General features: G+C 44.1%; 12 non-coding genes across 12 annotated transcripts; all 12 read left to right on the top strand.

Moving 5' to 3' along the window:
• Window positions 1–484: 484 nt before the first annotated feature.
• On the top strand, window positions 485–558 carry trnai-aau (transfer RNA isoleucine (anticodon AAU)). The gene has a single exon. It is a non-coding gene; the product is annotated as a tRNA-Ile (tRNA).
• Window positions 559–4,932: 4,374 nt separating this feature from the next.
• Window positions 4,933–5,005, top strand: trnar-acg (transfer RNA arginine (anticodon ACG)). Its single transcript has one exon. It is a non-coding gene; the product is annotated as a tRNA-Arg (tRNA).
• A 1,104-nt stretch (window positions 5,006–6,109) lies between these two features.
• Window positions 6,110–6,198, top strand: trnay-aua (transfer RNA tyrosine (anticodon AUA)). Its single transcript is given in 2 exon segments — window positions 6,110–6,146; window positions 6,163–6,198. It is a non-coding gene; the product is annotated as a tRNA-Tyr (tRNA).
• Window positions 6,199–7,490: 1,292 nt separating this feature from the next.
• On the top strand, window positions 7,491–7,579 carry trnay-aua (transfer RNA tyrosine (anticodon AUA)). The gene is given in 2 exon segments: window positions 7,491–7,527; window positions 7,544–7,579. It is a non-coding gene; the product is annotated as a tRNA-Tyr (tRNA).
• Window positions 7,580–7,693: 114 nt separating this feature from the next.
• On the top strand, window positions 7,694–7,766 carry trnar-acg (transfer RNA arginine (anticodon ACG)). The gene has a single exon. It is a non-coding gene; the product is annotated as a tRNA-Arg (tRNA).
• Window positions 7,767–8,870: 1,104 nt separating this feature from the next.
• Window positions 8,871–8,959, top strand: trnay-gua (transfer RNA tyrosine (anticodon GUA)). The gene is given in 2 exon segments: window positions 8,871–8,907; window positions 8,924–8,959. It is a non-coding gene; the product is annotated as a tRNA-Tyr (tRNA).
• A 114-nt stretch (window positions 8,960–9,073) lies between these two features.
• trnar-acg (transfer RNA arginine (anticodon ACG)) lies at window positions 9,074–9,146 on the top strand. Its single transcript has one exon. It is a non-coding gene; the product is annotated as a tRNA-Arg (tRNA).
• Window positions 9,147–10,250: 1,104 nt separating this feature from the next.
• On the top strand, window positions 10,251–10,339 carry trnay-gua (transfer RNA tyrosine (anticodon GUA)). The gene is given in 2 exon segments: window positions 10,251–10,287; window positions 10,304–10,339. It is a non-coding gene; the product is annotated as a tRNA-Tyr (tRNA).
• Window positions 10,340–10,453: 114 nt separating this feature from the next.
• On the top strand, window positions 10,454–10,526 carry trnar-acg (transfer RNA arginine (anticodon ACG)). Its single transcript has one exon. It is a non-coding gene; the product is annotated as a tRNA-Arg (tRNA).
• A 315-nt stretch (window positions 10,527–10,841) lies between these two features.
• Window positions 10,842–10,913, top strand: trnah-gug (transfer RNA histidin (anticodon GUG)). Its single transcript has one exon. It is a non-coding gene; the product is annotated as a tRNA-His (tRNA).
• A 716-nt stretch (window positions 10,914–11,629) lies between these two features.
• Window positions 11,630–11,718, top strand: trnay-aua (transfer RNA tyrosine (anticodon AUA)). The gene is given in 2 exon segments: window positions 11,630–11,666; window positions 11,683–11,718. It is a non-coding gene; the product is annotated as a tRNA-Tyr (tRNA).
• An 11,002-nt stretch (window positions 11,719–22,720) lies between these two features.
• trnan-guu (transfer RNA asparagine (anticodon GUU)) lies at window positions 22,721–22,794 on the top strand. Its single transcript has one exon. It is a non-coding gene; the product is annotated as a tRNA-Asn (tRNA).
• Window positions 22,795–26,528: the final 3,734 nt, after the last annotated feature.

Here is a 26,528-nt window from a genome sequence, read left to right as displayed (position 1 = left end):
CATATATGTACAGAAATCAAGAGCACTGTACTGAGTACTAACCAAATAAACACATGGTGAAAGCTGGTAAGTACTTTGCTAGTTGTACTCCGTGTCAGAAATCCTCTGAATGGCATGCCATTAAAGTCGGAGCATTTTACCAGTCTGTTACTGGTAAAAAAAATCCAAAGTTAAGCTGATGTTGCGCACTGATCTTGGCTTCCCCATACTGCCTACGTTAAAGCTATAAAAAAAGATGAGAGACTTGAATGAGTAAGTTCTATCACGTCGAGTCATTGTAGCATATAACAAATGATAAAATAATTGCTTTGAAAGCAATTTTTTGAAGAACTAAAAGTCTTTCAACTCACCTGCTGATAACATCCAAATCCGCAATACCAAAGGCAAGCTGTATAGAATGTTTGTGTGACTTAAAGAGGTAACAGAGTAAACACTGAGAGCACTTATTCTCTCAAAACTTTGCTCATAGGGCAACTCAAAATCAGGCCGGTTAGTTCAGCTGATCAGAGTGTGGTGCTAATAACGCCAAGATCATGGGTTCAATCCCCATACTGGCCACGAACATCAGCAACAACAGCACATGTGTAGGTGCCCTTCCATAACACATGGCTTTTAAAGATATATCTATATATTTGATGCTGCTTGTCCTGGAACGGATCACAGGGGAAGCAATGTGAGCAGTTGATAGAGCGGAGGACTGTAGGTGCCCAACAACAGTTATCCTTAGGTCGCTGGTTCAATTCTGGCTCGAAGGATGTGCCAACATTTTGTATACAGAGGCTCAAGTGAGATTTACAGAACATGCGTACCACACCAATCCCATCGTAAAACGGAGCGGCTGTTGATAAATTCGGTGGCTGAAATCCATCGTAATGATCCTAACCACGCCTTCTACAAAAGGCCGCACCTCTAGAATTTGCGACATGGAAAGACGAAAAGCGGCAAAGAAACGCTGCCAACAGCGTTGACAGCTGGGACGGCTGTCAACAGCGTTGGTGATGTAAATCGCAGACCGGACGAGTTATGTATTTTCCCCTACTGTGATGGTCAATAAAATGTGATAAACTCCAGATTAAATTAAATCTAAAATTGAACGATGTTTTACTTTTACTCCAATAAGATCAGGAAGAAGTGGTCCGATATGAAATTGGCCAAAAAAAGGTCGCAGCTCTCCGACGCAGCATGTCACAAACGGGGGGGGGGGGGGGGGGGGGGAGATCCAGGTTTGGATTTGAGTGCCTTGGAGGAGAGGGTGGCTGGCGTGATTGGAGCTACGTCCTCATCAGGCGTGCCAGGGAAACTTGACACTGATGCGCCCATGCTAGAGCTCGAGAATGGTAAGAATGACTGCACACCCAAGACGTTTAAATAAAACCGTTGCTTTAATTTTCAACACAAATGAGGTTCCTAATCAAACTAATATTTTTCATTCACAGATGAATCCGAAGTGGCATCCGGGCAACCTGACCCGCGCAACGAATACGCGCCCCCGTCAACATCCGAAGCCTCTGCCTCTCAGTGGCGGCTCCTGACATTTTTTTTAGGTAGTGCAATTTCCAGTCTGTGAAAGCTGCATCAGAGTGTGCTGTGCGAAGCTGAACCGATTGCACTGATGCAAACCTGTTATGTTCCCACACATGAAATAAAATGTCCAATCGTCCAGAAACTCCTTGTCTTCCTTAAATAAACACAACGCAGAGTCGAGGGGTTATTTGGTCTGCCAAATAACCAAAGTGACTGCAATTTCCCCCGTTATGTCCATAAGTACCATAAAAGGCCATAGGACTGAGGTATATTTGTCTAGGTAGCATAATTTATTGTAATAATAATTTTTAGTTATTTTTTGCATAATTTGCCAATCAGTTAATATTACACCTTAACCATTATTTATTTATTTTCCTCATATTGTTCCAGGATTCTATGAGATAAGTAAACACATAAGCTCTTAATGATAAGATTCATTCAATTTTCATTCTAAAGAATGTAATTAAAATGACAGCATATAAATCCAAGTCAAGTGTTTATGGAAGTTTTGGAAAATATGACTTAGAAAAGTATAACCAGTTGTCAAACATGGTTAAGTGCAGCTTACTTATGTGAGATTTCTCTCTTTTTTTAAATATAATACTGCACCATTAACAATGAATGTGTCATTATACATTCTGCTATCATTGTCAACATTATATAAAAGATTTAAATCATTACAAGTCAATGATTGAGCACAAAAGGGTAAGTTATTTAGCTACATCAAATACTACCTGGAAAAATAGCAGGGTTGGTGGAGCCCTGGGTTTCATCTTTGCTCGAACATCCCGCAAAATTCTTCCAAACTTCCTTCTCCGCATCAGTACGACGACTAAAGGGTACTTCTGTCAGAAACACTAACGTATTGTTGCACTCGACACTCGCCATCTTCTTCATAGAATGTTTTTTTTTTTCTTTATTGAAAACCACAATGTTACAACAACAAGTAGAATGTTCATGGTCCCGCGCAACAGACATATGACGAAAGCACGTTGTGCGTCGTTTGTGCGAGCACATAAACTCTCATAGAAAATGCATTGGGAGCAGGATTTTTGAAAAAAACGGAGCTCCCATTCATGTCAATGGGAACTTCCGTGTGCAAATTCGACCCTGACCGAAATCGCACAAAATGGGCGTAGCAACACCAGGCGCGACCTTAATCTGATTGGACAATGACATATACAACCAGTTTGCCTACAGCAGATTAGTCCCACTTTAGCAACTAGATTAAAAAAAAAAAAGAAAAAACTCCGTGTTTGGTAGTGCGTCGCACAAATCGCCCCTATGGAGGAGCCGCCACTGCTGCCTCTTGCTCTGGCCCCCGGTCTGCAGCGTCACACCGGCCAGCCGCGTTAACCACAGAGGTCCTAGAAAGACAAACAGAGATCGTGAAGTGGATGATGGCTTTAACACACACCATGCAATCTATCGACAGTACATTGAAAGACATAAATGAAACACTGAAGTCACAGAATAAATGCTGAAAGAAATCGTTGTTCTCCTTTCTTTTTTCCTTGAATAACAGAATGCTTACCGAAAGTCAGAATCGCTGAATAAGTTCCTCTCTCCTCCTGAGCGCTCTTGGCTGTGCAGGCTGGTGGTAGGGATCTCTGGGTGCGGGGTCCTTTGGATGTACATCTGGAAATGGCACTCCATTTTTTTGGGCAATGTTATGGAAATCCCCGCATGCAATAATAATATTGCATACCTTTTCGGGCGGATAGGGTTCCCCCCGCAGCCGAGAGACAGATCCAGCTTTAGGAGCCCTATACACCTCTCCACAGTGGCACGCGTGCGCTTATGCGCAGTGTTAAAGCGCCTCTCCTGTTCGGTGTGAGGGTGCACGGTTGAATAATGAGCCATCATTCTTCCAATTACGGAGTTGTACTTGTTTAATTTATTTAATTTGCGTTTATGTTTATATTTATGTTGAAGTCAAATAAAACATGGGCCTTCTTTAAAGTGATAAGTCTGTAATTTTAACCAAGGGATTTGTTGCGACTCCTGAGCACGCACTAGTGACGCTGCTGTATTGCAGTCACCGCAAGTCAAAATGGAAAAGTGCGTACACGGCCTCAGACCTGTCGTGGCGATTTCATCTTTCCTGCGCTCACGATGGATTTGATAAATGCCAACCTTTGCGCAGAAAAGAACGTACACACGACCTACGCACGTTTTTTGTCTTACGTAAGTTTGATAAATGAGGGCCAGTGTGTCGTCTTGCAACACATGTGGCTGACCCCACACCGTAAGGAAAGCTCGTCTTCCTCTTTATCTCTGCTGTCAATGATTTTGCTCCAAACACAAAAAAAAAACATGCCTGCCAGCCACATGCCGCAGAGCTACATATGCTATCCTTGGGATACGAAGTTGTTTGGGATCACATCAAAGCCACACACGACAACAACCCACAGCTGGCCGTGATCTATTAGTGGTTAGTACTCTGCGTTGTGGTCGCAGCAACCCAGGTTGGAATCCGGGTCATGGCAACCCCCAGACCGAATTTGTTTGTATGGCTGAAAAAAGATCCCACTTTCAACTTAGATTTCTTAAACTTTAAAAAAAAATATTTTTTCTACAGGCCTCTGTCCCGTATCAAAGGTCTCAAAGAATCAAACAGCACAAATGCAGAAGGTCTGCCCATTTAAAGAGCATAAAAGGGGTCAAAGTATCAAACAGGCCCCAATGAGAAATAGGGCCTTTTTAACGAGTTGCCAAGGCCGCATATGTTCTGTGTTTTTTAGCTCTTCTAAAGGGAGGGTTTTCACACACCGCCACACCCAAAGTATAAACATCCTAACAACAGAAGATGAAAATCATGTGCCAAAAGAATGGATGGATAGACCTGACAAAAAAGAACCAAAACAAAAAGGATGGACTTTTGCGCTGGACAATGTGAGGGTATATTGAGCATCAACATCTGTGTTGGACGATGTGGAGACTTTCCCAGATAGATGCCAGATATGTTTCTGTAACGACTAAATGCACAATAGAAACTGGGGCTGATTTGATCTGAAACGCATCTGAAACTGATGGTTTCTCATCACTTTTTGTGTTTATTTAACTGATAAACAGGCCCAAGCCCCTGGCTCCCTTCCATAACTCATTTGGTACAGCAGAGAACTGCAGGTGTCCCATGATACGCAGCGTAAGCCTGGTTACATGCATTCATACAGGATTCATGAAAAGGATGTGGGCTTTGCTCCCTTCGATAGCTCAGTTGGTAGAGCGGAGGACTGTAGGTGCCCATCAACAGTTATCCTTAGGTCGCTGGTTAAATTCCGGCTCGAAGAATGTGCCAAGCTTTTGTATACAGAGGCTCTTTTGGCCAACTCCGTTAATCCTTTCAAAGCTTTTGGAATATGCTGTTTTACGAAAGACTGTTCCACTCTTTATCTAAGTTGCTAAGGGCTAGTGGCGCAATGGATAACGCGTCTGAGTACGGATCAGAAGATTCTAGGTTCAACTCCTGGCTAGCTCGGCACGCTGGTTTTAGTCTCTCACTTCTCCCACTGCTATAGAACAGGATCGCTTTAAAGCTTCTACTCCCTGGGTATCCCAGCTCACTTACGCCCCAAAGATACCTCACAGTGTGTCATCTTGCAACACATGTGGCTGACCCCACACCGTAAGGAAAGCTCGTCTTCCTCTTTATCTCTGCTGTCAATGATTTTGCTCCAAACACAAAAAAAAATCATGCCTGCCAGCCACATGCCGCAGAGCTACATATGCTATCCTTGGGATACGAAGGTGTTTCGGATCACATCAAAGCCACACACGACAAAAACCCACAGCCGGCCGTGATCGTATAGTGGTTAGTACTCTGCGTTTTGGTCGCATAAACCCCGGATCAAATCGGGGTCATGGCAACCCCCACACCGAATTTATTTGCATGGCTGAAAAAAGATCCCACTTTCAACTTAGATTTCTTAAACTTTTAAAAAAATTATTTTGTCTACACGCCTCTGTCCCGTATCAAAGGTCTGAAAGAATCAAACAGCACAAATGCAGATGGTCTGCCCATTTAAAGAGCATAAAAAGGGTCAAAGTATCAAACAGGCCCCAATGAGAAATAGTGCCTATTTAACGAGTCGCCAAGGCCGCATATGTTCTGTGTTTTTTAGCTCTTCTAAAGGGAGGGTTTTCACACACCGCCACACCCAAAGTATAAACATCCTAACAACAGAAGATGAAAATCATGTGCCAAAAGAATGGATGGATAGACCTGACAAAAAAGAACCAAAACAAAAAGGCTGGACTTTTACGCTGGACAATGTGAGGGTATATTGAGGATCAACATCTGTGTTGGACGATATGGAGACTTTCCCAGATAGATACCAGATATGTTGTTGTAACGACTAAATGCATGATAGAAACTGGGGCTGATTTGATCTGAAACGCATCTGAAACTGATGGTTTCTCATCACTTTTTGTGTTTATTTAACTGATAAACAGGCCCAAGCCCCTGGCTCCCTTCCATAACTCATTTGGTACAGCAGAGAACTGCAGGTGTCCCAAGATACGCATCTTAAGCCTGGTTACATGCATTCATGCAGGATTCATGAAAAGGATGTTGGCTTTGCTCCCTTCGAAAGCTCAGTTGGTAGAGCGGAGGACTATAGGTGCACAACAACAGTTATCCTTAGGTCGCTGGTTCAATTCCGGCTCGAAGGATGTGCCAAGCTTTCGTATACAGAGGCTCTTTTGGCCAACTCCGTCAATCCTTTCAAAGCTTTTGGAATATGCTGTTTTACGAAAGACTGTTCTACTCTTTATCGAACTTGCTAAGGGCTAGTGGCGCAATGGATAACGCGTCTGACTACGGATCAGAAGATTCTAGGTTCAACTCCTGGCTAGCTAGGCACGCTGGTTTTAGTCTCTCACTTCTCCCACTGCTATAGAACAGGATCGCTTTAAACCTTCTACTCCCTGGGTATCCCAGCTCACTTACGCCCCAAAGATACCTCACAGTGTGTCGTCTTGCAACACATGTGGCTGACCCCACACCGTAAGGAAAGCTCGTCTTCCTCTTTATCTCTGCTGTCAATGATTTTGCTCCAAACACAAAAAAAAAAACATGGCTGCCAGCCACATGCCGCAGAGCTACATATGCTATCCTTGGGATACGAAGTTGTTTGGAATCACATCAAAGCCACACACGACCACAACCCACAGCCGGGTGTGATCGTATATTGGTTAGTACTCTGCGTTGTGGTCGCAGAAACCCCGGTTCGAATCCGGGTCACGGCAATCTGCAGACCGAATTTGTTTGCATGGCTGAAAAAAGATCCCACTTTCAACTTAGATTTCTTAAACTTTTAAAAAATATATTTTTTCTACAGGCCTCTGTCCCGTATCAAAGGTCTCAAAGAATCAAATAGCACAAATGCAGAAGGTCTGCCCATTTAAAGAGCATAAAAAGGGTCAAAGTATCAAACAGGCCCCAATGAGAAATAGTGCCTTTTTAATGAGTCGCCAAGGCCGCATATGTTCTGTGTTTTTTAGCTCTTCTAAAGGGAGGGTTTTCACACACCGCCACACCCAAAGTATAAACATCCTAACAACAGAAGATGAAAATCATGTGCCAAATGAATGGATGGATAGACCTGACAAAAAAGAACCAAAACAAAAAGGCTGGACTTTTGCGCTGGACAATGTGAGGGTATAATGAGCATCAACATCTGTGTTGGACGATGTGGAGACTTTCCCAGATAGATGCCAGATATGTTTTTGTAAGGACTAAATGCATGATAGAAACTGTGGCTGATTTGATCTGAAACGCATCTGAAACTGATTGTTTGTCATCACTCTTTGTGTTTATTTAACTGATAAACAGGCCCAAGCCCCTGGCTCCCTTCCATAACTCATTTGGTACAGCAGAGAACTGCAGGTGTCCCATGATACGCAGCGTAAGCCTGGTTACATGCATTCATACAGGATTCATGAAAAGGATGTGGGCTTTGCTCCCTTCGATAGCTCAGTTGGTAGAGCGGAGGACTATAGGTGCACATCAACAGTTATCCTTAGGTCGCTGGTTCAATTCCGGCTCGAAGGTTGTGCCAAGCTTTCGTATACAGAGGCTCTTTTGGCCAACTCCGTCAATCCTTTCAAAGCTTTTGGAATATGCTGTTTTACAAAGGACTGTTCTACTCCTTATAGAACTTGCTAAGGGCTAGTGGCGCAATGGATAACGCGTCTGACTACGGATCAGAAGATTCTAGGTTCAACTCCTGGCTAGCTCGGCACGCTGGTTTTAGTCTCTCACTTCTCCCACTGCTATAGAACAGGATCGCTTTAAACCTTCTACTCCCTGGGTATCCCAGCTCACTTACGCCCCAAAGATACCTCACAGTGTGTCGTCTTGCAACACATGTGGCTGACCCCACACCGTAAGGAAAGCTCGTCTTCCTCGTTATCTCTGCTTTCAATGATTTTGCTCCAAACACAAAAAAAAATCATGCCTGCCAGCCACATGCCGCAGAGCTACATATGCTATCCTTGGGATACGAAGGTGTTTCGGATCACATCAAAGCCACACACGACAAAAACCCACAGCCGGCCGTGATCGTATAGTGGTTAGTACTCTGAGTTGTGGTCGCAGCAACCCCGGTTCGAATCGGGGTCACGACAACCCCCAGACCGAATTTGTTTGCATGGCTGAAAAAAGATCCCACTTTCAACTTAGATTTCTTAAACTTTTAAAAAAAATATTTTGTCTACAGGCCTCTGTCCCGTATCAAAGGTCTGAAAGAATCAAACAGCACAAATGCAGAAGGTCTGCCCATTTAAAGAGCATAAAAAGGGTCAAAGTATCAAACAGGCCCCAATGAGAAATAGGGCCTTTTTAACGAGTTGCCAAGGCCGCATATGTTCTGTGTTTTTTAGCTCTTCTAAAGGGAGGGTTTTCACACACCACCACACCTAAAGTATAAACATCCTAACAACAGAAGATGAAAATCATGTGCCAAAAGAATGGATGGATAGACCTGACAAAAAAGAACCAAAACAAAAAGGCTGGACTTTTGCGCTGGACAATGTGAGGGTATATTGAGGATCAACATCTGTGTTGGACGATATGGAGACTTTCCCAGATAGATACCAGATATGTTGTTGTAACGACTAAATGCATGATAGAAACTGGGGCTGATTTGATCTGAAACGCATCTGAAACTGATGGTTTCTCATCATTTTTTGTGTTTATTTAACTGATAAACAGGCCCAAGCCCCTGGCTCCCTTCCATAACTCATTTGGTACAGCAGAGAACTGCAGGTGTCCCATGATACGCAGCGTAAGCCTGGTTACATGCATTCATACAGGATTCATGAAAAGGATGTTGGCTTTGCTCCCTTCGATAGCTCAGTTGGTAGAGCGGAGGACTGTAGGTGCCCATCAACAGTTATCCTTAGGTCGCTGGTTCAATTCCGGCTCGAAGAATGTGCAAAACTTTTGTATACAGAGGCTCTTTTGGCCAACTCCGTTAATCCTTTCAAAACTTTTGGAATATGCTGTTTTACGAAAGACTGTTCCACTCTTTATCTAAGTTGCTAAGGGCTAGTGGCGCAATGGATAACGCGTCTGACTACGGATCAGAAGATTCTAGGTTCAACTCCTGGCTAGCTCGGCACGTTGGTTTTAGTCTCTCACTTCTCCCACTGCTATAGAACAGGATCGCTTTAAACCTTCTACTCCCTGGGTATCCCAGCTCACTTACGCCCCAAAGATACCTCACAGTGTGTCGTCTTGCAACACATGTGGCTGACCCCACACCGTAAGGAAAGCTCGTCTTCCTCTTTATCTCTGCTGTCAATGATTTTGCTCCAAACACAAAAAAAAAACATGCCTGCCAGCCACATGCCGCAGAGCTACATATGCTATCCTTGGGATACGAAGGTGTTTCGGATCACATCAAAGCCACACACGACAAAAACCCACAACCAGCCGTGATCGTATAGTGGTTAGTACTCTGCGTTGTGGTCGCAGCAACCCCGGTTCGAATCGGGGTCACAACAACCCCCAGACCGAATTTGTTTGCATGGCTGAAAAAAGATCCCACTTTCAACTTAGATTTCTTAAACTTTTAAAAAAAATATTTTGTCTACAGGCCTCTGTCCCGTATCAAAGGTCTGAAAGAATCAAACAGCACAAATGCAGAAGGTCTGCCCATTTAAAGAGCATAAAAAGGGTCAAAGTATCAAACAGGCCCCAATGAGAAATAGGGCCTTCTTAACGAGTTGCCAAGGCCGCATATGTTCTGTGTTTTTTAGCTCTTCTAAAGGGAGGGTTTTCACACACCGCCACACCCAAAGTATAAACATCCTAACAACAGAAGATGAAAATCATGTGCCAAAAGAATGGATGGATAGACCTGACAAAAAAGAACCAAAACAAAAAGGCTGGACTTTTGCGCTGGACAATGTGAGGGTATATTGAGCATCAACATCTGTGTTGGACGATGTGGAGACTTTCCCAGATAGATGCCAGATATGTTTTTGTAAGGACTAAATGCATGATAGAAACTGGGGCTGATTTGATCTGAAACGCATCTGAAACTGATGGTTTGTCATCACTTTTTGTGTTTATTTAACTGATAAACAGGCCAAAGCCCCTGGCTCCCTTCCATAACTCATTTGGTACAGCAGAGAACTGCAGGTGTCCCATGATACGCATCATAAGCCTGGTTACATTTATTCATACAGGATTCATGAAGAGAATTTTGGCTTTGCTCCCTTCGATAGCTCAGTTGGTAGAGCGGAGGACTGTAGGTGCCCAACAAAAGTTATCCTTAGGTCGCTGGTTCAATTCCGGCTCGAAGGATGTGCCAAGCTTTTGTATACAGAGGCTCTTTTGGCCAACTCCGTCAATCCTTTCAAAGCTTTTGGAATATGCTGTTTTACGAAAGACTGTTCTACTCTTTATCGAACTTGCTAAGGGCTAGTGGCGCAATGGATAACGCGTCTGACTACGGATCAGAAGATTCTAGGTTCAACTCCTGGCTAGCTCGGCACGCTGGTTTTAGTCTCTCACTTCTCCTACTGCTGTAGAACAGGATCGCTTTAAACCTTCTACTCCCTGGGTATCCCAGCTCACTTACGCCCCAAAGATACCTCACAGTGTGTCGTCTTGCAACACATGTGGCTGACCCCACACCGTAAGGAAAGCTCGTCTTCCTCCTTATCTCTGCTGTCAATGATTTTGCTCCAAACACAAAAATAATCATGCCTGCCAGCCACATGCCGCAGAGCTACATATGCTATCCTTGGGATTCGAAGTTGTTTGGGATCACATCAAAGCCACACACGACAAAAACCCACAGCCGGCCGTGATCGTATAGTGGTTAGTACTCTGCGTTGTGGTTGCAGCAACCCCGGTTCGAATCCGGGTCACGGCAACCCCCCGACCGAATCTGTTAGCATGGCTGAAAAAAGATCCCACTTTCAACTTAGATTTCTTAAACTTTAAAAGAAATAATTTTGTCTACAGGCCTCTGTCCCGTATCAAAGGTCTCAAAGAATCGAACAGCACAAATGCAGAAGGTCTGCCCATTTAAAGAGCATAAAAAGGGTCAAAGTATCAAACAGGCCCCAATGAGAAATAGTACCTTTTTAATGAGTCGCCAAGGCCGCATATGTTCTGTGTTTCTTAGCTCTTCTAAAGGGAGGGTTTTCACACACCGCCACACCCAAAGTATAAACATCCTAACAACAGAAGATGAAAATCATGTGCCAAAAGAATGGATGGATAGACCTGACAAAAAAGAACCAAAACAAAAAGGCTGGACTTTTGCGCTGGACAATGTGAGGATATATTGAGCATCAACATCTGAGTTGGACGATGTGGCGACTTTCCCAGATAGATGCCAGATATGTTTTTGTAAGGACTAAATGCATGATAGAAACTGTGGCTGATTTGATCTGAAACGCATCTGAAACTGATGGTTTGTCATCACTTTTTGTGTTTATTTAACTGATAAACAGGCCCAAGCCCCTGGCTCCCTTCCATAACTCATTTGGTACAGCAGAGAACTGCAGGTGTCCCATGATACGCAGCGTAAGCCTGGTTACATGCATTCATACAGGATTCATGAAAAGGATGTGGGCTTTGCTCCCTTCGATAGCTCAGTTGGTAGAGCGGAGGACTATAGGTGCACATCAACAGTTATCCTTAGGTCGCTGGTTCAATTCCGGCTCGAAGGTTGTGCCAAGCTTTCGTATACAGAGGCTCTTTTGGCCAACTCCGTCAATCCTTTCAAAGCTTTTGGAATATGCTGTTTTACGAAAGACTGTTCTACTCTTTATCGAACTTGCTAAGGGCTAGTGGCACAATGGATAACGCGTCTGACTACGGATCAGAAGATTCTAGGTTCAACTGCTGGCTAGCTCGGCACGCTGGTTTTTAGTCTCTCACTTCTCCCACTGCTTTAGAACAGGATCGCTTTAAACCTTCTACTCCCTGGGTATCCCAGCTCACTTACGCCCCAAAGATACCTCACAGTGTGTCGTCTTTTAACACATGTGGCTGACCCCACACCGTAAGGAAAGCTCGTCTTCCTCTTTATCTCTGCTGTCAATGATTTTGCTCCAAACACAAAAAAAAAACATGCCTGCCAGCCACATGCCGCAGAGCTACATATGCTATCCTTGGGATACGAAGTTGTTTGGAATCACATCAAAGCCACACACGACAACAACCCACAGCCGGCCGTGATCTTATAGTGGTTAGTACTCTGCGTTGTGGTCGCAGCCTCCTTGGTTCGAAGCCGGGTCACGGCAACCACCTGACCGAAATTGTTTGCATCGCTGAAAAAAGATCCCACTTTCAACTTAGATTTCTTAAACTTTAAAAAAAAAAATTTGTCTACAGGCCTCTGTCCCGTATCAAAGGTCTGAAAGAATCAAACAGCACAAATGCAGAAGATCTGCCCATTTAAAGAGCATAAAAGGGGACAAAGTATCAAACAGGCCCCAATGAGAAATAGTGCCTTTTTAATGAGTCGCCAAGGCTGCATATGTTCTGTGTTTTTTAGCTCTTCTAAAGGGAGGGTTTTCACACACCGCCACACCCAAAGTATAAACATCCTAACAACAGAAGATGAAAATCGTGTGCCAAATGAATGGATGGTTTTTCATCACTTTTTGTGTTTATTTAACTGATAAACAGGCCCAAGCCCAAGGCAGCTGTTCCCTGCTGATCCCGCTCCCGTACCTGTTGTCCACAACCCCAGTCCTGCATGTCCCACCATGGTCCAAACACCTTCACACCTTTCTGCTCCTTCACCTGTCATCCCCAACCCCAGTCCTTCCTCTGGCCCATTTGTTTTTGTGTTTCCAACTCCAGTTCCTGCTGTCCATCAGATTGCTCCTGCTGGACCCATTCCCTCTCCACCACTTGCTCGTAAGCCCTATGTCCGTACTGTGGAGAAAAACAAGTGTAGTCTGTGCCACCAGCCCCTGGCCACAGCCGGTATTATGGCCACATTTACTGCCCACAGACAGCTGTTGTGCCACTTGACCAGTGGATGGAGGAGATGAAGAGGAAGAGGGCAGAAAAAAAATGTACTCATTCTTTTCATTGACTGTTATTGTGTGTGTGTGTGTGTTTGTGTGTGTGTGTGTGTGTGTGTGTGTGTGTGTGTGTGCGTGTGTGCGTGTGTGCGTGTGTATGTGTGAGTGTGTGTGTGTGTGTGTTTGTGTGTGCGTGTGTGCATGTGTGTGTGTGTGTGTGTTTGTCGTGTGTGTGTGTGTGTGTGTGTGTGCGTGTGTGCGTGTGTGCGTGCGTGTGAGTGTATGTGTGTGCGTGTCTGTGCGTGTGTGCGTGTGAGTGTATGTGCTTGTGTGTGTGTGTGCGTGTGAGTGTATGTGTGTGTGTGTGTGTCTGTGCGTGTTTGCATGCGTGTCTGTGTGTGTGTGTATGTTTGTCAGTGTTTTTGTAAATATAAATAAAAATAACTTTATTTCTACACCAGTATTCTTTGTTTTTTCCTAGCACACCTATGGAAAACCTTTGTAAACTCACACAAATTTACAAGAAAGGGAAATAATGGTATTGCTGATAGATCCACAGGCTGTGAGAACTGAATCTCAGAAACATTACTTTGATATGTGGCACTCGTGTTTCCCTGTTCCAACAGATATCCTTTGAATGGTGTTACACCCCCCCCCTCCCTTCTGTCTTCTCAAACCCCAGCTGGTGGAGGCGGATGGCCACCCTTCCTGAGTCTGGTTCTGCCAGAGGTTTCTTCCTGTTAAAAGGGAGTCGTTTCTCTCCACAGTCGCCTCAGGCACCTTCAGGACGGTAGATTGGACCGAAAACAAAGTTTCAGTGCAATCTGTTGGTTTCCTTAGCAAGGGAAATGATTTTTGAATTGGCTCTATATGAACGAATTGGATTATTTTTTGAATAATTATGATTACAATTAATTGAATTCTAATTGGCTTGAATATGACTTTATTATCTAAGTGCCTTGAGATGACATTTGTTGTATTTGGAGCTATATAAATAAAAATGTATTGAATTGAATTGAAGAGTCAGAGGAGGATGAATAGAGAGAGTCGCTGTGCCCTGGTCCACTTTTTGGGCAACACTGAATTTTTGTGCCATGCCTTCCAACCTTCCTTCTCTGAGGTGAATCAGGAGAATGAGAAATGTGCTCAGCTTTTTATGTATTCTCATGCTGGTGCTGTCGTTGACAAACGAGGGTGCTTTCATGTTACCTCAAAGACACCTAAATTATTTTATTATGTTACATCAAATACACCCAAACTATTTCTCAGTCTAACGACCTCATAACATGACTGGCGTCACACAGGTGTCCGTGTGTGTGTGCGTGTTTGTCTGTGTGTGTGTGTGTGTGTGCGTGTGTGTGCGTGTGTGTGTGTGTGTGCGTGTTTGTCTGTGTGTGTGCGCGTGTGTGTGCGTGTGTGTGTGTGTGTGTGTGTGTGTGTGTGTGTGTGTGTGTGTGTGTGTGTGTTGAATTCAAGATATATAGTTTGACGGTTGGAGTGGAGGAATGTTAACATGTCAACATGATCCGGCGTCAGACTTGCCCTTTTTTTGGTTACAATATGTCCAGCATCTGAAAAGAGACGTTCTGATGGAGTGGAGGTTGCAGGCACAGACAAGTAGGATTTGGCTAGAACTGCCAGGTTGGGGAACCTTCCTGCATTTTCCTTCCACCATTGAAGTGAGCTAGGATCCCTTGGAATGCAATTCTCCCCAAAATACAAAAGAACCTCATTTCTCACAGATTCACCCTCACCACTGTCCTCCTGGCCAATATCCTCAGTGCTGCCCTCCCCCTCAGAGTCCGAGCCAAGCAGAATGTCCAGCAAAGAGGTCTTCTTTTGCTGGGGACTGGCCGAGTGCTCCTGCTCAATCGTTTCCAGTTGTTGCTTGGCTCTTTTGATATAAATTATCAGAGCCTGAATTTGTACTTGTACCTTCAAAGCATCCTCGGGTGACAGGAACTTCATCCTACGAAAGCGGGGGTCACGGGCAGCAGCAATGATGGCCACATTTTGTCCATTCTCTTTGAAAGCAGACTCAGACTCCCACCTTGCCTTCATCTCTTGGTCTGCAGCAATCTGAAAAGAGTTCACAGAAGCAGACTTGTATGTGGTTTTCTTTGTAGACTCATCAGAATCAGAATCAGAATCGCTTTTTATTGCCAGGTATGTGGACACACACGAGGAATTTGACTCCGGTTACACCTCACTCTCTTTAGTGCGACAATTACAAAAAAATAGACAAAAAATAGACATAGAACAAGATTAAATCAGAAGTGCAAATTGGTGCATGGTGCAAGGATGAAACACTGAAGTCCGGTTTTAGCTGTTTAACACAGAAACAGCCTGAGGGAAGAAACTGTTCCTGTGTCTTGTTGTTTTGGCGTACAGAGTTCTGTAGCGCCTTGCAGAAGGGAGGAGTTTAAACAGTTTGTGTCCAGGGTGTGATGGGTCTGCAGAGATGTAACCTGCCCGTTTCCTGACTCTGGACAGGTACAGATCCTGGATGGAGGGCAGGCTGACACCAATAATCTTCTCTGCAGACCTTATTGTCCGTTGCAGTCTGTTTTTTTCCTGTTTGGTGGTTGATCCGAACCAAACGGTGATGGATGAACAGAGAACAGACTGAACAATGGTGGTGTAAAACTGGATCAGCAGCTCCTTAGGTAGGTTGAGCTTCCTGAGCTGCCGCAGGAAGTACAACCTCTGCTGGGCCTTTTTGATGGTAGTGACTGTGTTGGTCTCCCACTTCAGGTCCTGAGAGATTGTGGGGCCCAGAAACCTGAAGGATTCCACAGCAGACACTGCGTTGTTGGTGATGGTGATGGGTGGCAGAGTGGGGGGGCTTCTCCTAAAGTCCACTGTCATCTCCACTGTTTTTAGCGTGTTCAGCTCCAGATTGTTCTGACCACACCAGCAGACCAGCCGTTCAACCTCCCGTCTGTATGCAGACTCATCACCGTCCCGGATGAGGCCGATGACTGTTGTGTCATCTGCAAACTTCAGGAGTTTAACAGACGGGTCTCTTGAGGTGCAGTCGTTGGTGTAAAGGGAGAAGAGCAGTGGGGAGAGTACACACCCCTGGGGGGCACCTGTGCTGATGGTCCGGGTGCTGGATGTGATGCTCCTCAGCCTCACCTGCTGCTTCCTGTCAGTCAGGAAGTTTGTAATCCACTGACAGGTGGAGGAGGGCACAGTGAGCTGGGTGAGTTTGGTGCTGAGGATGGCTGGGACGATGGTGTTGAACGCCGAACTGAAGTCGACAAACAGGATCCTGGCATACGTCCCTGCAGAGTCGAGGTGTTGCAGGATGTAGTGCAGTCCCATGTTAACGGCATCATCCGCTGACCTGTTCGCTCGGTAGGCGAACTGCAGGGGGTCCAGCAGGGGGTCTGTAATGTCCTTCAGGTACCCCAACACCAGTCTCTCGAAGGACTTCATGACTACAGATGTGAGGGCAACAGGCCTGTAGTCGTTCAGTCCTGTGATGGTGGGTTTCTTGGGGACCGGGATTATTGTGGAGAGTTTGAAGCATGAGGGGACTTCGCACAGCTCCAGGGATCTGTTGAAGATCCGGGTGAAGCTGGGGGCCAGTTGGTCAGCGCAGACCTTCAGGCAGGAAGGTGACACACCGTCTGGGCCGGGTGCCTTCCTGATCTTTTGTCTGTGAAAGACTGACAGAACATCCTCTTCACAGATCGTGAGTGCTGGTGGGGGGTCAGAGGGGAGAGGTGGCAGAGTGGCAGGTGATGTCAATGGGGGGGGGTGGGTGGAGAGGTGTGAATGTGTCAAAACTGCAGTAGAACACATTCAGCTCGTCAGCCAGTTGATGATTCGCTGCAGTGTTTGGGGATGGTCTCCTGTAGTTGGTGATGGACTGCAGGCCTCTCCACACCAGGGTTGGGGAGTAACGGATTACATGTAACGCCGTTACGGTAAAAGGATACAAAATAAAAGCAACTGTAATCCGTTACAGTACAAGCAAAAACGATGTACTCAGATTACAGTTACATTCAGTGAGAATGGGGGTTACTTAACAGGATTACAATTTGTGCGAGGTTGCAGTGACAGAAGTACAGAGCGGCAGGGTCGGACTGGGGGAAAAAAAAAATCGGCCCTGGCAATTTTTCCCGGGACCAGCCCCCCCTCAGTAATAATTAGTATCTCCAATCTAATTAAATAAAAATAAAAAAAAAAGAGCACAGACCGCTCATACAGTCAATGGCATGTACCCATAGAAAAAATACACACCCACACACACATCACACAACCTGACTATCGCCTGCTAACAACCATGATCAGTAACCTACACAAACCCAGACACATAATGGCTCGGCGGCCAGCAATCGGATAAACCAATGAAGTGAATCAATCCTGTGAAAGAATGAAAACAAGTGAATAAAACCTGCACTCACCCATTATGAAGTTAACTCTGCCAGCCCCCATAATCTTGCCCCTGCTCAGCCAACTCCTTGACGTCGGGTATGGTTGTAACGTTACGGCGACTAGCATTAGCAACGAGGCTGCTAGGCTTGCTAAATCGGTAAGTATTAAGCATCAAGGCTACTGAAGAAAGCTAGTCTTTTTAGCTACGTTATATTATCATCTTTCTTCTCGGCTATAAGTTAACCTTTGTTTACGGCCACTGGCCCTAACCTGACGCGCTAGCTGTCAAATCACCGGAAGTTTTCACCGGAAGTACTGGCGCACACACACAAGCAAGGGTGTGCAAAGAAAAATAAAATGTGATGTAAAAGTCTTACTTTGCTTATTTATTACTAAAGTAGAGCACTTCATTGTCATTGCACATGTATTAATGAAATGCAGTTTGGCATCTTATCAAGTGTAACGCGTGCAGATTGTATAGCATGCAGTATTTAGAGATAAAATGCAGTTATTTACAGCTAGTGTAAGGAAAGATGGTTAATAGATATGTGCAGAATAGATCAATTACCTAGGGAAATGCATGTATGTGCAGAGAATGTATAATGTAATTATGGCAGTACAATGAAAAGAAAAATAGCATGGTATAAATAAATGTGATAAATACAGATGGAATCATACAGATAATATACAGATTATCCTATACCATAAATAGGTAAAAGTAATCCAAAAGTAATCCAAAAGTAATTAGTTACATTACTTTTTTTAAGTAATCCAAAAAGTTACATTACAATTACATTTTAAACAAGGTAACTTGTAACTGTAACGGATTACATTTTTAAAGTAACTTACCCAACACTGCTCCACACTGACGCTGGATTGTTGGCTGAAAGGCTGTTTTTAATCTTTTCAGCGTAGCTCCTCTTGGCTGCTTTCACCTCCATTGTCAGCGTGTTTCTGGCCTGGTTGTACAGGACTCTGTCCCCACTTCTGTAGGCCTCCTCCTTGGCCTGACGAAGTTGCCTGAGTTTTGCAGTGAACCAGGGTTTGTTGTTGCTGTATGTGCGGAAGGTTTTGGTGGGCACCCACATGTCCTCACAAAAGCTGATGTAAGATGTCACGGTATCAATCAGTTCATGCAGGTCTGAGGCTGCAGTCTCAAAAACACTCCAATCAGTGCAGTCAAAGCAGGCTTGTAATTCCACTTTGGCGTTGTTGGTCCATCTCCTCACCGTCTTGACCACAGGCTTAGCAGATTTCAGCTTCTGCCTGTAGGTCGGGATAAGATGAACCATGCAGTGGTCAGAGAGTCCCAGGGCTGCACGGGGGACAGAGTTATATGAGTTCTTAAAAACAGTGTAACAGTGGTCCAGAGTGTTTGTGTCCCTGGTGGGACACTTAATATGCTGTTTATATTTTGGCAGTTTGTGGCTGAGGTTTGCTCTGTTAAAGTCCCCCAAAACAATGAGCAGAGAGTTCGGGTGTTTTTTCTCCACGTTATTAATCTGGTCGGCCAGGTGTTGTAACGCCTCAGTAACACAGGCCTGAGGAGGGATGTAGACTCCGACCAGAACAAACGAGGAAAACTCCCGCGGCGAATAGAACGGTTTACAGTTGATGAAGAGTGTTTCTAGTTGAGGACTGCATGATTTGTTTAGGACCGTGACATCAGTACACCAACCTTCGTTGATGTAAAAGCAGATTCCGCCTCCCCTCTTTTTCCCCGTAAGCTCCGTTATCCGGTCCGCTCGGTGCAGGTGAAATCCAGGCAGGTAGAGAGCAGTGTCCGGGATGTGCTCACCGAGCCAGGTTTCGGTGAAGCACAAGGCAGCAGATCTGTTGAAGTCCGTGTTGGTTGTATTGAGGAGCTGCAGTTCGTCCACCTTGTTCGCCAGAGAGCGGACGTTGGCCAGGTGAATAGACGGGAGCGCAGTGCGAAACCTTATGACTTATGGAGAGCCTTCAGCAGTGGAGGTAAAACAGATATTGTGACATAGGACTCTCCACTGAGAAAAACAGTGGCCTGTTCGAAAGGCTTGAGGACCTGCTCCAGTTCCTCTAGTAAGATCCACTGATCATTCCTCAAATCCATGTATTGCTTCCCACGCTGTGTAACGTCTGGGTCAGAAAGTGTTGGAACCACCGGCCACCGTTGTTCCAAAAGGCGACTCACCATGTAGTATGAGCTGTTCCATCTTACAGACACATCCTGGAGCAGGGTATGCTCAGCTGTACCCCACTGTTTTTGTTTCTGTTTCAGCTTGCTGCTAGCCGGCTCACTTTTCTTGAAATGCTTAACAAGAGACCGTGCAGTCCCGAGTGTCCTGTCGATCATGGGGTTGTTCTTCAAGGCATGATTTACCACCAACTGAAGCGTATGGCCGGCACAATGATGTGATGCTACCCCATGTTTCTCCTCTAGGATGCGAAGAGCTGCAACAACATTTGCTGCGTTATCATGTACAATCGCCAGTACATCATCTCGAAGGGAGAAATCAAATTTATCTGCCACCATCTCAACCCAAGAGGCAATATTTTCAGCAGTGTGGCGCTCCTCAAGCGGCATTGTAGTTAAGCTAAACGAGGTCAGCTCCTAATTTTCATTAATGAAATGACAGGTGACACCTAAATATGTCTCAGTGGCCAGACTGGTCCAAGCATCAGTTGTTAGGGATAGTTTGGAAATGCTTTTTTTTAGTTCACTTTTCACTTTGTCCATGGTAACCATATACTTCTTCTCCATTAAGTCAGGAAGTGGCGCCTGGATGGAAGGGTGTATCCTGAGTGGAAAGTGTTTATCATTTCACGGAAGCCTTCGCCTTCAACAATCGCAAGGGGCCTCATGTCCTTCACAATCATAGAGACGATCCTGTTTGTGTACACACTAGCCTCCTGGGGTGTGCAAGGTGCCTGGTTCTTTTTATGAAAAAAGTCCGCCACACTGCTTTGCTTACTCCTGTAAAGGCAAAAAACATAAAGTACATGAATATTCACAGCAGCAAATCAAAAATATAGCATCGTCCACATCATTGCTGTTATTATGATACATTTAGCTAACAGTAGGCTATACTACAGCCATCTCAGAGGCTCAACTTAAAAAATTATTTATGTAATTTAAATTGTCAACTTGTAATGCGTGTTTACTACTTGGATCTGGTTGCTACTAGATCATGGAATTTCGACAGTCAACAGGTAGACTAGAACTACATAATGGCAGAGTATAAAATCCACCGTCCGGTGTTAGCAAATAGATAACACAGAAGAAACATGTCGGGACTGGTAGCGCTAACAGCTTTAAATTAGGCAAACATGGGACCTGTTCTAGTCATAATTAAAAGATGTAAATTTTACGCCGGGAATATAACTAGACAACAACTCAACAGTCTAACGTAGCGTTTATTCAGAGAGGATCTTGAAATTAACAGGACTTACGGTGTTTTGCTGCCATCCTGACGAGCTCCAGGGTGCTTTCGTTTTAAGTGTTCGTGCATCGCTGATGTACTGCTGTGGTACGCCAAATTAAATTTGCATAGTCTGCAAACAACCACATTGTTAGCAGCATTACGGGTGAAAAATTCCCAGACTTTGGAAGACCGTGTGTGTGAATTTTTAGCTATATGCTCTTCAGTGCTCCAACTACTGCTTGCCGCCGCCATCGTTATGAATTCTTCTTCTTCCGTTTTAAACTAAGGCATCTACACCGATTGGCGACTCTGGTGCATATTTACTGCCACCACTGGACTGGAGTGAGAGTTCATCTAGTAGGTCGTTTGGAACGGGGACTTCAACCAAAAAAAAATAAAAATTAGCAACGTATAAAACGCAAATTATTCCTGTCGACGAATTTATGACGTCGAATAAGTCGAATACGTCGACTATTTGACCCAGCTCTAGTGCCAAAGCATGCTGAGCTGTTTGATGAGAGATATTACAATTGTATTGTAACTGGTAATCTTGCTGTATAGCACCTCCTACTTTTCAGTTCAAGTTTGACATAGATTTAGTCAGCAGTCAAATGTTCACTCAAGTCTCATCACGCAAAAATACAGAACTCTTGCATCTACCGCCATGAGGGAGCAGTCAAGCTCGAAGCCACGCCCACTGCTAACAAAGCCAGGCAGAGTGTCTGTGGCGCAATGGTTTAGTGTGTGTGGCTGTTAACTGAAAGGTTGGTGGTTCGAGCCCACCCAGCGACAATTGTTTATACCAAAAAATCCACTGGTCAGCAACCAGTTGAATGTTTGGTAGCAAATCAAAAGAGTCACGGGGTTCCTTGTCCCACTGAACCCAGAAGTTATCCTTTAAGTCATTTGTTTGACCTTTTTGTCATTTGGTTGACATGTTTGCAAAATTCAAAAAGGGTGAGAGACCAAATGAGGGCAGTTGGGAAAAATTTTGACATTAAATCTCTTTCTTTAAAGCTGCAGTCGGCAGGTTTTCAAAATTACGAGTCTAAAGTCGGAAAATTCGAACTGATACAACTTTCAGGTCCCTCCCCCAACCTCTAAAAAGCTCCGAATCGCCCCCCAAACCCCTCCCCCTCTGTGGACGAGGTTGAGCACGTAAGTTCACACCAGTGTGAGCGCACAAAAGCTGTGTGCAGACTCATGCTCAGCAGCGTGTGCACAAGCTGTGATTGACAGGTAGGATTCCTCCACCCTAACTTGATTGGTTAAAAACAGTCGGGAGCGCTCGGTTTTTGCAAGCATGATTACAGGCTTCAGAGGGAGGTACAGATTTCGTTATTTTTCCTAAACAGACTATTTAATATTCTACTTCCAGAATCCCATGACAGTTCAAGCTAATATAACTAAAAAAAAGTTGCCAACCGCAGCTTTAACAATGTTCTGACTTCGTATTACGTGAGTTCAAGTAAACATTCTGCCGCCAAAACGCTCTCCTTACGCATTATACACGCTCCTTGGCAAAATATTTCTCCAAGGGTGACCTGTTAAGTGCAGTGTAATGCATGACTCAACCTTGAGGCTCCTCTGTCTTTTGTCAAAATTGCACAAGCAAAGTAAAAAAACAACCTTTTTGTCATATTACTATGAAAGTCACACACAAACAAGAAAAATTCAAAAAGGCTGAGAGACCAAATGAGGGCACTTGGGAAAAGATTTGACATTAAATCTCTTTCTTTAATAAGTCGCACCAGGAAGTTATTGACTACTTGTTTTGTGCTACTTTACTTGTTACCTACACAGCAGATATCAACCTTATGACAAACATAAATAAATGGAACACATACTCTAATGAAGGGATGAGAGGTGGTAATGATAGAGGCCACGCCCACAGACAGCTACAGCAAGTCTCTGTGGCGCAATCGGCCAGCGCGTTCGGCTGTTAACCGAAAGGTTGGTGGTTCGAGCCCACCCAGGGACGAGTGTGTGTACCAACGAATCTACCGGTCAGCAACCAGTTGTAGATTTGGTAGCAAATCGATAGCTTTAATGGGTAACTTGTCCCACTGAACCTGGAAGTTATCCTTTAAGTCATTTGGTTGACAAGAGTTAAGGTGCCAAAGCATGCTGAGCTGTTTGATGAGAGATATTACAATTGTATTGTAACTGGTAATCTTGCTGTATAGCACCTACTACTTTTCGGTTCAAGTTTGACATAGATCAGCAGCAGTTAACTCAAGTCTCATCACGCAAAAATACAGAACGCTTGCATCTACCGCCATGAGGGGGCAGTCAAGCTCGAAGCCACGCCCACTGCCGAAAAAAGCCAGGCAGAGTCTCTGTGGCGCTACCTCGCTCACGTTAGTCTGCATCTCCCCTCCAATAGGCTTCGCCCTTCTCCATTCTCACATTGAATGGTTTAGCCAATGTCTCACCGACTCACAATGGACCGAGCCTATCAACGCCCGAGCTCACAATGCAGCTCGACCAATCACCGTGACGATATACTAGCTTATCAGCGCCCGAGCTCACAATGGAGCTCGGCCAATCACCGTGACGATATACTAGCTTATCAGCGCCCGAGCTCACAATGGAGCTCGGCCAATCAAGGTGAAGCCCTAAGTTGGAGTTGACCTCCCCTCCCCTCCCGCTCCCCCTCCTCCAACAAAACCAACAAAAAAACAAATTAAAGATTTTGTTATCGTTAGGTTAGAGGATTATAAAATTTAGCCGTTATAGAAGAGGGATTTTTCATTGAACCGTTGTCTCTGCCGACCTAAACAGTCTTACAGTAAGTATCAAGTTATATTGTTTCTTATATATCCTTCCATTCAAACAAACGTTGTATTAATATAGCTAAACAGCTACCTTTTAATTTAAAATGTCAATAGATAGATAGATAGATAGATAGATAGATATAGAAATATTATTGATATTGATTTTTGTTTTAATGCTTTCATGTCCTTGCAGCTGGTGGATGTGAGCTACACCACCCTGGTTAAGTGGCATAATCAAAGGGTGAAAAGACATTTCTTTTCTCATGTTTCTATGCATGAAATCTGCACGCTATCTTTTAACTTATCTAGACTCTTGCTTGTTTTTAAATTCATTTAAATGATTTTATTTGTTTCTCTTTATATTCTTTGTATTTGTAATGCTTCTTGCATTCCCTGCTGCAATGCTTTTATTTTATGTAAAGCACTTTGAACTGTTTGTACATGAAATGTGCTATACAAATAAATTTGATTTGATTTTGATTTGATGAAAAGGCAGGAAACGGCTGTGGTGCAACAAGGGCTAAACCTTCCTAGCCGGTTTTCTGTAGCTGCTGACCCACTTCTCCCCGCCAATATATGTCCCCATTATGCCATACCACATTCAGAACCAACACATATGTACAGTTTACCACCTAACACTGTGGGACAGGCCGAATTAAAAAGAAAGCTAAAATTTACAGATGATACAAATCCACCAGGACAGCGGCAGCTTCTCCCTGCTCCACCCAAAAGGCCTCAGGTAATGACAATTGCTCCAGTGGCCTCACAGGTTCGTGTTATCCCCACTACTCTACAGTCACAGAGTTTTTGGACGTTCTCTGCCACTCCTCCACATGCTCCTGCTCTGGCTCCTGCTCTGGCTCCTGTTTTGGTTCCTCCTCTGGCTCCTGCTCCTGCTCCCATAGCAGGCTCCACTCACCCTAATAGAGCACCCCGAAAACTGACCCGCAAAGTTTTGCACAACACGTGCAAAAAATGCGGGCAGTTCAGAATTGCTGCAACAGGACACAAACAATATAGAGGGCAAATTTACTGTCCCTCTGGTGAAACTCTAACTAAAGAGCAGTGGCTGGAAGAAATTAAAAAGAAGACATAAGTGTGTACTCATTTATACTTTTTTAACATTTAAAAACTTTTTTAAATTGTATATAGTTACTGCTGTTTCAGACCTCTCAATCTTTTAATTTATTTCACAGAGGGTTATTTTTTTTAGTGATGATACTACATGTGTTTTATATACTACAATCCAACTTTAAAATTTATAAATTTGTGGAGTAAATGCTAAGATTGTTCACAGTTTTTAGTTTTTTTGGGTTAAAAAATTGTTTAATTCACTGTTTTTGTTGTTGACAAATAAATATTTGGTTCTTTAAAAACAGATAAGGTCTATGATCTTTCACTGTGAATAAATATGAGCTGCTATTGATTCTGAAATATTAGTAAAAATTTTATGCATAAACTAGGAACAATTCATCACTCACTTCACTCAGAAAATGCTTTAGGAAATATACATACTTTATATACTTTATACATACTTTAAAACAATACTATAGTTTGAGCCGTTTCATTAAAACATAATATGCGACTGGTGGGATCGAACTCGTGACTCTGGGATCAGCCGCTGTCTTCTTCCTCTTTCTTTCCCTCCCTTCTTCCCCCTTCTTCCCCCTTCTCTCCTTTCTTCCCCCCCCTTAACAGACTATTGTTCTCCAGCTTTGGCGCAATCGGATAGCGCGTTCGGCTGTTAACCGAAAGGTTGGTGGTTCAAGCCCACCCAGGGACATCCTGACTTTTGGGATTTACGTGAGTTAAAGTAAACATTCTGCTGCCAAAACGCTCTCCTTACGTATTATACACGCTCCTTGGCAAAATATTTCTCCAAGGGTGACCTGTAAAGTGCAGTGTAATGCATGACTCAACCTTGAGGCTCCTCTGTCTTTTGTAAAAATTGCACAAGCAAAGTAAAAAAACAATCTTTTTGTCATATTGCTATGAAAGTCACACACAAACAAGAAAAATTCAAAAAGGCTGAGAGACCAAATGAGGGCACTTGGGAAAAAAATTGACATTAAATCTCTTTCTTTAATAAGTCGCACCAGGAAGTTATTGACTACTTGTTTTGTGCTACTTTACTTGTTACCTACACAGCAGATATCAATCTTATGACAAACATAAATAAATCGAACACATACTCTAATGAAGGGATGCGAGGTGGTAATGATTGAGGCCACGCCCACAGACAGCTACAGCAAGTCTCTGTGGCGCAATCGGCCAGCGAGTTCGGCTGTTAACCAAAAGGTTTGTGGATCGAGCCCACCCAGGGACGAGTGTGTGTACCAACAAATCTACCGGTCAGCAACCAGTTGTAGGTTTGGTAGCAAATTGATAGCTGTAATAGGTGACTTGTCCCACTGAACACACAAGTTATCCTTTAAGTCATTTGGTTGACAAGAGTTAAGGTGCCAAAGCATGCTGAGCTGTTTGATGAGAGATATTACAATTGTATTGTGACTGGTAATCTTGCTGTATAGCACCTCCTACTTTTCGGTTCAAGTTTGACATAGATCAGCAGCAGTTCACTCAAGTCTCATCACGCAAAAATACAGAACGCTTGCATCTACCGCCATGAGGGGGCAGTCAAGCTCGAAGCCACGCCCACTGCCAACAAAAGCCAGGCAGAGTCTCTGTGGCGCAATCGGTTGGCGTGTTCGGCTGTTAACCGAAAGGTTGGTGTTTCAAGCCCACCTAGGGATGTTCTGACTTATGCGTATTACGTGAGTTCAAGTAAACATTCTGCCGCCAAAACGCTCTCCTTACGCATTATACACGCTCCTTGGCAAAATATTTCTCCAAGGGTGACCTGTTAAGTGCAGTGTAATACATGACTCAACCTGGAGGCTCCTCTGTCTTTTGTCAAAATTGCACAAGCAAAGGGAAA

The sequence above is a fragment of the Odontesthes bonariensis genome, chromosome 8, assembly GCF_027942865.1.
Source record: "Odontesthes bonariensis isolate fOdoBon6 chromosome 8, fOdoBon6.hap1, whole genome shotgun sequence".
Classification (NCBI taxonomy): Eukaryota; Metazoa; Chordata; class Actinopteri; order Atheriniformes; family Atherinopsidae; genus Odontesthes; species Odontesthes bonariensis.
Note: the sequence above shows the minus strand (reverse complement) of the source record. Positions and strands in the feature narration are given on the sequence as shown.